Genomic DNA, 13,096 nt, shown 5'->3' with positions numbered 1-13,096 from the left:
GCTTTGGCTGCTTCAACATAATTGAGCGCAAGATCATGCTGTTAGGAACAAAGGATGCCTGTTAAGCATACAGGCTGGAATGTGGTCTCACTTGGAAGGTTCTCTGGGGTGGCATGCGTACAGCCTGCCCTGCACGGGTGTGGTGAAACAATTAAGCTGCCATGGGATTAAGTGAATATTAAGTAGAATTGAGGACATGATAATATTTTTACTTCTAGCTTTGATGAAACATGCAGCTGAATTCTGTATTCTGAATGATGAAATGTCTGAGAGAGTTTAGAAGATGGTCTGGGTTCTGGAAAAGCTATCCCAAAATGAGAGACTGAAGGAGATCACTCTTCAGCTTCTTACTGATTATCTAGGCCGAAATTATTTATTCATAGCTGGTGAGTATTGCCAATGGCTAGAAGGTCTGTGATGATAAAATGCAGAAGCTGAAGCTAGTAACAATGGCAGTAAGAATAAGTGCAAAGTTTTAACAGTGAAAACAGCTCTTTAACAATTAGCATTTATCTCAAGGTGGAATGACTTGCAGAAAGATGTGCTCTATCAGAAGCAGAAATTATGAGCTTGAATCACTGGGGTAAAGCTATAAGCTGTGCTGAGACAGATGATTATTTCTGTTCTTCGGAGCGATGGGGCGCTCGAACAGAAAATAAAAAAGAAACCTCATGTGCGTGCGCTGTCCAAGGTACTGAACACCAGAGCCATTTTCGTCACGCGATAGGGAACTGTTGTTTAAAAGGTAAAATACAACGTCAGTTTAGTATAGAAGTGCACACTGAAAAAAGAAATAATGATAGTTGTATCACCCTCCCATAGGTTAGTGTATTTGTTTCTGTGAATGTTTTGTTTGTTGCGAGATACCCCCCCACCCTCCCCCACCCCCCTGTCTTCCTGCCTTCCTCCGTGGGTTAGGATATTTGCTTCTGTATAACCATTGGCCAAGCATGGAAAGATGCATAAACTTTGCAAAAAAATTAATTTCAAAATTATAAACTAATTTCTGTCTTAGAGCGAACAACTTCTCAAGGGCTGATTTTTATATATTATCCATGTCAGCCGTAAAGAAAGTTTTGTAGAGAAGAAATCATCCAATCTGTCATGCTATATTAGAAATAGTTCCTCTTGTGATGTGCACTAGTGTTCTGGAGAGGTGGAGCTGAGACTCTTCCACTCATTCTGCTCCTCTGAAGGTAAATTCTAAACTGGATTTCAGAAGTGCTGCCTACCTCTGAAAAGATCCTTTTCAGACAGTAATTTCTGCATGCAAGTTGGATTGCAAAATGAACTCTGCAGAATATTACAGACCACAAGCATTCTACAGTCCTGCAGCTAATTTGCCTTGCCTTCCTGGGAAAGTAATAATTTTGTTCTTTTCAGAAAAATTTGTAAGAAAAAGTTCTTTTGTTGAGTTGTGATCATACATCAAGCATATTCTGTACTGCTTATATTTGCCTTTTAACTTTGTTATCTCTCTTTGGCTTGGGAAGTCACAGTATCTGAGAGCCCAGAGAAGGTCATGCTCTGTACATGTGTCAGGCTTGATTGTAATACCACGCTTCATTCTTGACTTTTCTTTACCCTGAGGACAGTCAGGCAGAAAGACTATACTTAATATCACAATTAGCTTTCCTGATGTGATCATGCTGGAAGAAAGATACAGGCAATTGATGGTAGTGATATTGTAAAAATAAACTGCCCTGTTCCCTGAAAAAGTGTGTGTAGGAAACTTCAGGAATTGTTCAGGCCATCTTTTTGTGCGAAGTACATAATAATGCAATTTAGTTCAATCTTGTCAGCTTGAGGAGGTATTAAAAAAATAATGCACCTCCAGCTTGTTTGACAGCCCAGTGACTGATAGAGTAAGTGACAATAGCTTTTTGCTCAATGTACACCAGGGAGTGCCTAGAAACTTTGTGAAAATAGACAAAAATGCAGTGGTATCAAGTGGGTTGGGAAGCTGAAGGGACTGGTAGTGTCACTGGGAGATAAATGGGACAAGTAGAATTAAGCCTGTGAAACAATGAAACCAAAAGTAATTAAAACAGAAAATAATGATGGATCTTGGTTGCAGGTGACCAACAGCATGAGGACATGATGTAGTGGCTCAAGTTTGCTATAACGAGTTTAGACAGTGTGGATACAGTTCAGAATAGCAGTAAAATAAATAAATAAAAAGATAGGCTGACTTCATAGTTGCGGAGCTTATGAACCTACAGCTTAATGAACATATTTTCCTTAAGTTGCAGGTATGGGATGAGGGCTTAAAGAAAGCAGACATTTTACCTGAAAAGAATATGGAACTAAATTTAAAAGTAATAGCTACAAATTGCAGTACTAGAATTTAGACAGAATTATTTCAAGGGATTTTGTTCTTCGGGCTAACCATTTAGGCCAATGAGGGAGTTTAGGTCTAGAACTTTCCTGGTTTCATGGTGTTTATGAAAATCAGCATGCAAATGCGCACTGAGTTCCATTACAAGGCTTGATATGCGAATGTGACAGTTTGTGTCACCTCGGGTATGCAAATGATGTTATTTTCCTTCTTCCTTGGATGGAAAGGGGCAAAGTTTAGTTACATAGACCTAAATACATCCATCAAAATGGAAGAGTTGGATGAGCAGGCTTGATACAGTGTGGTGACAGCTTAGATTTTCTAAAATAAGACTTAAACTGGGTAGGAATAGCTCACAAACCATAAGCAGGTCTTATTCATGTGGAATTTTCCAATGTATTTGAAATCTACGTTGATAAGACTAGAGAGCTTTTATAGAAATTTTGCAATACCTTTGATCAGGCAGCAAAAAGCAGTTTTCCTTTCAGTTCATTCCTAACCATACCTCCTCTCTGACACATTCTCAACACATTGCCATAGAGTTTGAAATTGAATAACTCCTATGATCTGGTTACAACCCTAACAAATCTCTGAAGTGCATTAAAGAACATTTTGCACTGCTCAGTGTTAGGAATGCATAATTACTCCCTAAAAATCTACAAAAGTCTCTAAACAAAATGGATCCTCGTTCTTTGCTGGAAATGATCATTTATATGCACTGTGCAAAGTCTTTTTGTCATTGCATTACCAATTAAGTACATGAGGTCACTGAAGTGATATGAGCTTTAGATTTGCTTATAGAACTGTATTTAAACTTTTGTCCCTGAACTGCTTGCAGATGTTCTCATACAGTAGCTGAAACGAAAGTATAAAATCTAAGCTGTTTCCTGGTGGGCATTCAGTAGCATTTAATAGATAGGCTTAAATGACAGGTCCTGCACCTGGGGAGGAAGAATGCTAGGCACCAGTACAGGTTAGGGGCGGACCTGCTGGGAAGTAGCTCGGAGGAGAAGGATCTGGGGGTTGTGGTAGACAGTAAATCATCCATGACCCAGCAATGTACCCTTGTTGCCAAAAAGGCCAATGGAATCCTGGGCTGCATAGGGAAGAGTGTGGCCAGTAGGTCGAGGGAGGTCATTCTCCCCCTCTACTCTGCACTGGTGAGGCCACAACTGGAATACTGTGTCCAGTTTTGGGCTCCCGAGTTCAAGAGGGACAGGGAACTGCTGTAGAGAGTCCAGTGAAGGGCAACTAAGATGATTAAGGGATTGGAGCATCTGCCTTATGAGGAAAGGCTGAGAGAGCTGGGACTCTTTAGCCTGGAGAAGAAAAGGCTGAGGGGAGACCTTATTATGGCGTACAAGTATCTAAAGGGTGGGTTGAAGGAGGATGGAGCCAGGCTCTTTTCAATGGTTCCCAGTGACAGGACGAGGGGCAATGGGCACAAGTTAGAACACAGGAAGTTCCGTTCAAATACACGGAAAAACTTCTTTGCAGTGAGGGTGACAAAGCACTGGAACAGGCTGCCCAGGGAGGTTGTGGAGTCCCCTTCCCTGGAGATTTTCAAGACCCGCCTGGATGCAGTCCTGAGTAATGTGCTCTAGGCAATCCTGCTTTAGCAGGAGAGTTGGACTAGATGATCTCTAGAGGTCCCTTCCAACTCTGATAATTCTGTGATTTTGTGATTCTGTGACATCTCTACCTGTTCTTCAGATGGCCATCACTGGAACCACAATTCTATCGATGTCTTATGATGTTCTTGGTAAGATAGAATGTTGATAGAAAAGACCTGACAGTCTTAAAAAAGCTTGGCTAAAAGCAAGTGCCAGAACAAAATGCAATTGTTAGAAAGATGTAGCATTTGCCACAGGGAGGTGAAGAATTTTTCAGTATTTATAGTTGCTTCAGGTATACTTCACTTTCCTCAGACTTTATTATAGGGAATAAATGCCTGCACCCTTCTAGAGAAAACTGATGTATGCCGAGTTGTTAATGCTAACCGAGCTTCAAAAGGCTGGTTCTTTATCATCCAAGACAATGAAATTTGTCATTGGTGCCAGGCAGATCTGTATTATGCCAGGTACCCTGGGCTGGGCAGGGGTGGGTGCAACGGCTCATGGCCCATTGACATGTGGGGTACCACGTGGCTCCCCTCTGCTGCTGTTGAGGAGTTGGAACTGAGGTGATTTCAGGATGGCAAAGGGTGAAAGAGGAAACTGAGGGATGGCGGGGGTCATTGGTTCCAGAGGTATGACAGGCAGGTGGGAGGGAGGGTCCTGGGGCTGAGGTCCTGCTTTGGACCGATGCAGTGTTGCTGTGCAGCATATGGTTAAAAACGGGGTAAGGTGCAGTGGGTGAGGGGTGTGGTTTAGGACACTTGGGTAATATGTCAGGAGGGTGCAGAGAGGGTTGACTGTCAGATAAAATTTAGGAACATCTCGTAGAGGTAGTGCCTTGGCTGTCCCTTTATATACATATGTGGTACTTGGTCCTTTCCATTTTTCCTTTTCCTGTTCCTGGATAATGGTATCACAAATAATTGTCCCTGATGGGATATTAATGTTAGAAGCCTAGTTTAGCAGATCTCCTATTTGTACTTTGGTATTTCTGGGAAGTCAACCAGATTCACTCTCGCTGACAAATACTTACATATATTCACCCATAAATCCGCAACACTCTTATTTTCTACCATCATTTCAGTCAGTGTGCATTACTTACCTGATAGTCAGCCTTTTTTTTTTTCCCCCAGTTAACCTTGTCTGTCTTACTCAACTCTTTCTGTATGAAGTATATTTGAAAGCTGATTTGTTCTGTACTGGGTAGGGAGTACATGGAGGCTCCAATTCTATGCATCATCCAGATTCTTTTTATTAAATCAGCCGTGTACACCAATAATCAAAAGAAAAACAATTTTCCAATTCTGTGGACTGCTCAGCTGAGTCCTCAGCTATATAATCCAGTCTCTGAGTTCAATTTCCCAGGCACCCATTGCCTTTGAAGCTAAGAATCCTTTCCCAATTTTACATCTTTATCTAGTATCAACCTTCCTACTTATCCACAGCCGTGTGTAAAATATGGAATACACTTTTGCCTTTTTAAATGGACTTTGGTTAGTTTGGCTGTCTTTATGTTTCTTCAGGCACATATTTGTATTTACCCTGACTAATTAATACAACGCCATAGAATCATACAATAGTTTGGGTTGGAAGGGACCTTTAAAGGTCATTTAGTCCACCCCCAGCGGTCAGTGGTAAGGTGCTTGTATGGATGAGTTTTGGCAACAAGGCCGTGAAGCTAGCCAACAAAAGCTGTGGCTGTGATCATTTCTAATACACTCTTATTTAGAGAAGGACACTATGAAATCAAAGATTAGATCTCAGTTTGAGCATGATTATGACTTTGCCCTCCAACTCTTTTGCACAGAAAGTGACGAAAATTCCGTTTGTATTTGCCAGGAAAGCTACGCGTTCACTCACAATTATTCTGTTTTAACCTTGAAGAGCAAATGAGCCAAATTCATGAAAAAAATCTCTATGAAAAAATATCTGATGATAATTTTTTTTTTCTGAGATGGGGCTCATAATTAAGTTTTGATAGGCAGCAAGTGAATCAGCAGAAACCGTCTTCAGCTCTTCCTGAAATAAATACTGCACCTTTGACCAAGGACCTTATTTTATTTAATCATGCTGGAGAGCTCTCTTCTCAGGTTGCTTTTTGTACTCCAGGGCAAAAGTAAGTAGTTGTTTTTCTTTATCTAAGAACACTTCTGCTTATAATCCCACCAAAAAAATAAAATGACCTTTAATACTCAGCTACATTTCATAGCAGTGAACAGTGTGAAATGCTGATCGCAGGGAAAATGTATAGTCATCATCTGGTTCAGAGCAACTCAGAAAATCTGAATTCCATCCCCAACTTTTCCACTGGCCTTCTCTATGACCTTTAGGTAGGCAGTTAAATAAATGGGACACAAGTGCCTAACCTCCCTCCAGCTATTTTTAAAACCTTGCTGGGTGCCAGCCTGAATCTCTAAGTGCAAAAGAGGATAACGTTTCTGAAAGTGTTGGCCACCACCATGTGGCTGATTTCTCTTTGGGATTTCTGTCTGTTCCTGTCATGCATGTGCTAGCTACTAATAAGTGGAATGAAAAATGCCTCTGTTCTACATTTTTTTCCTATGTGTAATTATTTCTTTTTCTTTTCTTATAGCAGACAGGGGAATGAAATGCTCCTGTGTGTGACAGTGGACTAGTTCATAATGAAGGAAGTTTTTCAAAATACCTTAGATTTTGACAATTTTTCCAGAGAGTGGCATGTTAAAATGCTACTAGCTGGCTGAAAAGTGTAAGTACTATATTTGTCAGAAATTTCTTCAGGAACCTGACAGAACAATGGTACAATATGTGACACAGTACAATTAGTAACATCAATAACTTTATATTAGCTGTTATAGCGGTGTCTGGTTTAAAGCAGCTATTACAAGAGTCAGTTGACAAGGCAGCATCTGTTAAGTTTTACGTTCACCTTCATCCAGTCATCTTGTTGGTAAAATTCTCTCTCTTTTTTTTTTTTTTTTAAAGTAATGTTTCCTCCTCCCCATTCTTTTTGTGTGACACCTATTAGTATAACCTGTACCTCTTTCAAAATTTACCCATGCATCAACTTTTTTAGGCTATAAAAGCAAACATATTTGTTGCTATCTTGGCCATTGTTTAGCACCTCTCTGTTCTTCACTGCTACCAAAGCTCTAGGCAGAAGACAAAAACAGGAGAAAAAGCTAAAACAGACAAGGGATACAAGCAGATTAATATTTTATGAAGGAAAGGCCATTAGTAGTTATACTTTGAAAACATCTGCTTTACATTTGTCAACTCTATCAGAAACTCTTCTGATATTAAAAAAAATGGAGTTAAAAAGGCAGCTTTCCATTGCTAACTTTCCCTCTCCTGCAGTGGTAACATAGTCTCTGTAAAACTCATTTTTTTTGTTTGTTTTTCCTCTTCACTTCACTCTGTGAAATTCTAAATTCACATTTTCTAAAGAAGCTATAAAACAGGCTGGAAAAGGTTTTCCTTTGATTCTTCTTGGTAATAAAAACTGGAGCCCATAGATGAGACTATGCTAAGTGATTGACCCGGACTCAGTATGACTAGTCAGATAGCAAGTGGGTTTAAGAAGTTAGAAGTGTCCCCATGCTCTTTCTTCAGCTGGAGTGAAGGTCTGCAATGTTCAGTGCTCAAGGGAAGGGACCATGGGAACAGTCAAACCCTAGTATTTCTCTATGTAGTGTAAGAGAGAAAAATTACATGAGGACGTACAAGGAAAAAGAGTTATATCAGCTCAGGAGGGCAGGTGAGTGCCTTTTCCTTCGGAGCGTGGAGATGGAAGCGAGTTATAAATGTCCTTTGGCTTCAGTGGGGATGTAATTCTATCCTGTTTTTGTTAGTTAAACACTGCTATTGATTCACAAGGAGGTCACTTACACTTGAACACTGGAAACTCTCTGTGCTAATAGTGCCCTTCATCTATACATACACTTCAACTGAAATGAGTTGGCTTCTTTGAGGGGCAAAAAAAAAAAGAAAAAAGGAAAAAAGAAATGTTCATCTGGAGAGGCAAACAACGTTGGGCTCAACTGTCTTTCCACTTCAGCTTCCAGCAAACTATGTTGCTGATATTAACCACTCATTTTCAATACAACAGATGTATTTAGATGTATTAGTGCAAGAACTGCTGCAGACACATGTACAGCCCAGTCTGACCTTAAAGCTGTTGAAATCCCTTACAAACCACCTTCTTAACCGTGTATTGAAATATTTAGGGCTAGGGCTTTTATTTGGGATGATCAACAGAATTTGAAAGTTAAGACTAGCAGTAATGACCCTATTTTGTCTGTAAAGCAAAGCCGAATAGCTCATTGTAGCACTAGCAATTATGTGAAGGTTCTGAGAGGGAAGATCCTTCTTTATTTAAATCCCTCAGCATAAAATGAGAGAAACAAATATAAAAGAATGACGGTGCCCTCAACCAGTAACTCAGACCAGAGCATTATCCAGATCTTTGAGGAGTGTATGTATTTCTTCAAAAAGGATTTCTACTCTTTTATGTTGGTGGTAATTAGATGTTATTGGTTTGGCTTAGAAAGGACCTTTAAAGATCATATAGTCCAACCCCCTGCCATGGACAGGGACATTTTTCACTACATCAGGTTGCTCAAAGCCCCATCAAAGTGGCCTTGAACACTTCCAATGATGGGACATTCACAACTTCTCTGGGCAACCTGTTCCACTGTCTTACCACCGTTATTGCAAAAAATTCTTCCTTATGTCCAATTTATGTAAACCTCTTTCAGTTTAAAATTGTTGCCCCTTGTCCTGTCACTATAGGCCCTGATGAAAAGTCTCTCTCTGTCTTCCTTATAAACCTCCTTTAAGTATTGAAATGTCACAATAATGTCTCCCTGGATCCTTATCTTCTCCAGGCTGAACGACCCCTACTCTCTCAGCCTTTCCTCATAGGAGAGGTGCTCTAGCCCTCTCGTCATTTTTGTGGCCCTTTTCTGGACCCACTCCAACAGGTGCATGGCTTTCTTGTACTGGGGACCCCAGAATGGGATGCAGTACTTCAGGTGGTGTCTCATGAGAGTGGAGGGGCAGAATCACCTCCCACGACCTGCTGGACATGCTTCTTTTTGTGTAGGCCAGGACACAATTAGCTTTCTGGGCTGGAAGTGCACATTGCCGGCTCATGTCCAACTTTCGCCCATCGTTATCCCCAAGTCACCTAAACTGGATGAAGCTAAGCAAATCTCACCAGCCAGAGGTATCTTGGCACCCAGGAAAGTCATTAGGGTGAGTTGAGCTTGAATTTACTGGATTTACCAAAAGTTTTTAATAATCACCTTCACTTACTGAATGCACAAGTAACTGTGGGATGATTTGCCTCCCATTCACTTCATTTTAATTTTAAGAGGAAAACTTGAATACCCTTCAACTTGAATACCCCTAGGACACAGTTTTCATGGATAATGGTTAATAATTAAAGTTGAAAAAGCACATTAATAAAACAAACCATTAATGGTGTTACCTTGGATCAATCTTTGATGGAAATTATGTTGGTTATCTATCTCTTTAATCATTGGAAAAATTATTTCACTCAAAGCTGACTCAGAACCGGGGAAGGGAATATATACTTTAATATTGGAGGAACAGTTTGTTTAGTTTGCTCAGCAAAGAAGTTGGTATTCTAGCACAGTCAGCAATAACTGGTTCATAAATACTTGCACTGAGCCCACGTGAGTTTTGCTTAGAAGAATAAAGGGAATTTTAACTGTACTGTGCTTCTGCTGAACTAAATCTTATTTGTAAATGTTACTTGGTTGGTCATCTCTTGTTTTCTCCAGTCCTGCTTTTCTCCCTAACAAACTGCTATTCATTCAAGTTTTCATGTTATTTAAAGCACTTTTTCACGTATTTGGAATTGAGATAAGCAGTCACGTATTGACAGTTTGGGTTAGGTTGGCTGGATTTAGGCTTTATAAATGCTGTATCTGTATAAATGTTTCAATCAGAAAAGGTGAATTAAACTATCTTAAAGTGGTCTCTAAATAAGCTATCATTAAACATCTGGCAAAGGAGTCTATTTTATTGGAAGCCAAGTTTTTAGCTGTATATTCTTATTCATAATTTATCCATGCATTAGCTTTGGTTTTGCATTTCTTGTGCTTAAAACAAAAAAAAAATCCTTGCTTTGCATAATAACCTAAAGTTTCAGTTTGTGTGCCATGATTCGCAGTCTATTTGCCAAGGAATAATTTTTGTTTCTCAAAGGTTGTTTGACTCGTAGCACTGTTTGTAGTGGTGTGGCTATAAACTGTGCCTCTGTAGCTTCTGTCATGAAAGTGAAAGTGATTTTTTTTTCACTTTTATAAGCTGGAATATATTGTACATTGTTGAAATTCTTGTGAAGGAACCAGATGGTGGCTGCTTATTTCCCAGATGGTTTATTTATCAAATGCATTGTGTCAGTTGGGTTTGGTGGGGGTATTTGATTGCTTTTTTTTCCCTAGCCAGTGGGATTCTGTGACTGATGCTACAGGTGTAGATGGGATGAAAGCAGAACAAAGTAGTTTTAGGTACCTTTTTGTTTCAAAACATATGTAAAATTATCTCTACAAAAACATAGTATGTTATTTGGTGAACTGCAACACTGGAACGTTGATTTCATTTTTTCTCATGCAGCCCAGATGCAAGAATTGAGCATCACAAATCTCATGCAACTCAAAATCCTTACTCTAGAATCAAATTTCAACTTTCTGTTACATGGTGCAGTGTTATTGCTGCAAAATCTTTTACCACAAGTGTCTAATTGTTGCCTTTGCCTTATATATATCAACTTTTTCATCCTGCTAGCACTATCTTTAAGACAAAAAAACTTCTGGTCAAAACAGGTCAGTCCTTATGGGCTTCTAATATTCAAGTTTATCCTCCAGGACATATATGAGTTATTCTAAAAATTGCTCTGAAAGCCATCCAGGGATACTATTCAAACGTTATATAGCACGTAATTAATAATGCAGGTTCCTGTGGAGGCCCTGATGAAACACAGTTCTGATGCTCTGAACATCTCCCTTTGCAAAACTACTACATACTGGAGCAGAATAGAAATTAGAGGGTTATAATCTGAAAACATAGATAAGAGAGGTGTCTTTGGGATCTGACAGATAACAAGAAGCTTGTCATACTTATTTAAAGTTTATTGAGGTTTATTGAATGCTATTTATAGCACTCAATTATTATAGTGCATTTATAAAAATTGCTATTTTTATTAAACCATCCCTGTGTAGAACAGTTTCTGAAATCTGTGCTTCAGTTTGGAGTCCTGGTGCAAAACCTTAATTAGGGAAAAAAAAAACACAAAACTTGAAGCAAATGTCACAGGTCGTACAAGTAATTAGAGCTCTTTTTACTACTCTGTGTAGTGTATATGTTATTAGCGTACCATTGTACTGCTACGGTACAATAAAGAAATGAAGCCCAGGTATAGATGTACAGATGCTTGAGTTTGCCATACATTAGTATCAAGGTTAAGCAACTCTCAAAGCCGTAGCTTTGAAATTTTCCACACTTATATGCACATTAATCATCTGACTAGGAAAATCCTTAGGAGCCAAAGATGGTGTGCCAGGTGTAATTAAGCGTGTGTAATTAAATATCATTAAAAGCACAGCTTCACAACTAGACAGAAATTCTTTTTCTTCTGTTACTATGGGGAATTGTTTTTTTCCAAATTTTATTGAAAATGAGAAAAGTGAAACTGCTAGTGGTTTTATTTTATTCCTTTTAAAGCACAGCTGAAATGAAATATCAACTGCGGTTATTATGAATTTAGTATAAAAAAATACAGTGCCCTGACCTTGATGTTATACCTTGTGGTTGGCAGAAGTGTGCTCCCAAGTGTTCAAGTAGTGAATAATACTGCAAGGACAATTTCTAGTTGCTGCTTGCTGGGCAGAAGCTTGACTTGATGTAGCGTCTCAGCTCTGTTGGATCACGTTGGTTCCAACAGCAGAAATAAGGGACGGTTAGCTTCGAGTTCCACACCTGGTTAAAATAGCTTTCCACCATAAGACTGAATAAATATAACCTTGATGCTACATTCTTCTTTTTTTTTAGAGATTTCTATAATAGCCGCATGTGTAGCAGTTGCCTAAATGCACGAGGGCACCAGTGCCTTGCAGTTATGATCTTGCTATATCATTTGAAGTTGTCTGTTATTGCACAGGCTTTTCTTTTTCAGATGTTTTTCATGCTTTTCATTTCTTCGCCATTACTATTTTGTTGCTTTCTTCTGCCGCAGCACGATACAGCTTTGCCGTGTTGCTGTAGTGATGTTACAAATCATGCAGTGTTGGCTTTTTTTTTTCCCTTACCACCTCTGGCTCTAGGGTTTTTAGAGTCTCCATTTTGTCTTTCAGATGGCAGTGTAGAAGAAGGTATGTATGCAGTGCTCATTACTCTGGAGAAAGACTTGAAGATATAACTAATGAGTACTCAGAAGAGAAAAGACTTAAAAATCATTTCTATTCAAAGCTGATCTTATTTTTGGGGGGGAAACCTGTCTTATGGTGACTGTATGTTTCAGCCCTTGCATATGCTGCTTCACGTGGTGCCACGTGCTGTAGAGTTTATTCATGTTCAGTTTACTCCTGTGGCATGATAGAGAACCCACTTAACTTTCTCAGTAGCTGAGAACACCACTGGCTATGAATTGTGTAGAGGGAGAGGTAGATACAGCACCTAACAGCTTTCTACCAGACAAAAGGGCTGGCAGCAGGAAAACCTTAGCAATATGCAGGAGATTGGTGCGGGGCAGGCAAGGACTGTGCAAGCATCTCAGTGATGTTGGGACTCTATGAAAAAGCAACCAATCTGTGACCCCAACGCTTCAGTGTGTTTTCCTGTGGGTGTTTCAGTTAAGGTCTTAGAAAATCTTCTCATTAAGAGAATTAAAACAGGAAGTTGATGCTTTGCACCAGGGATAACAATACTTAGAAGTCTTTCTAAATGCCTGGTTTCCACTCTGGATATTTTGCTCAGCAGCTCACTCCATCCACAGCTGACAGTCACCCGCTCCCTTCCCCCACACCATCCCCAAAGATTGGGAATAAGGTGCTGTTTGTGCAACATAAATGCTCAGAAATCCAGAACTGGGTGGGAGGGGACAGGGAAGCAAACGCCAACATCTTGGCATAAAGAA

The 13,096-nt window shown here is 39.6% G+C and overlaps 1 protein-coding gene across 1 annotated transcript in view; it reads left to right on the top strand.

Annotated features, from left to right (window-relative positions):
- DSCAM (DS cell adhesion molecule) overlaps positions 1-13,096 on the top strand; it is a gene marked incomplete at both ends in the record, with an annotated part of 477,096 nt that overhangs the window by 109,700 nt on the left and 354,300 nt on the right. The window lies entirely within an intron of this gene.

This window comes from Vanellus vanellus (assembly GCF_965231255.1).
Source record: "Vanellus vanellus genome assembly, chromosome: 1".
Lineage (NCBI taxonomy): Eukaryota > Metazoa > Chordata > Aves > Charadriiformes > Charadriidae > Vanellus > Vanellus vanellus.
The sequence above is the reverse complement of the archived record's forward strand: the minus strand, read 5'-3'. Positions and strand labels throughout refer to the sequence as shown.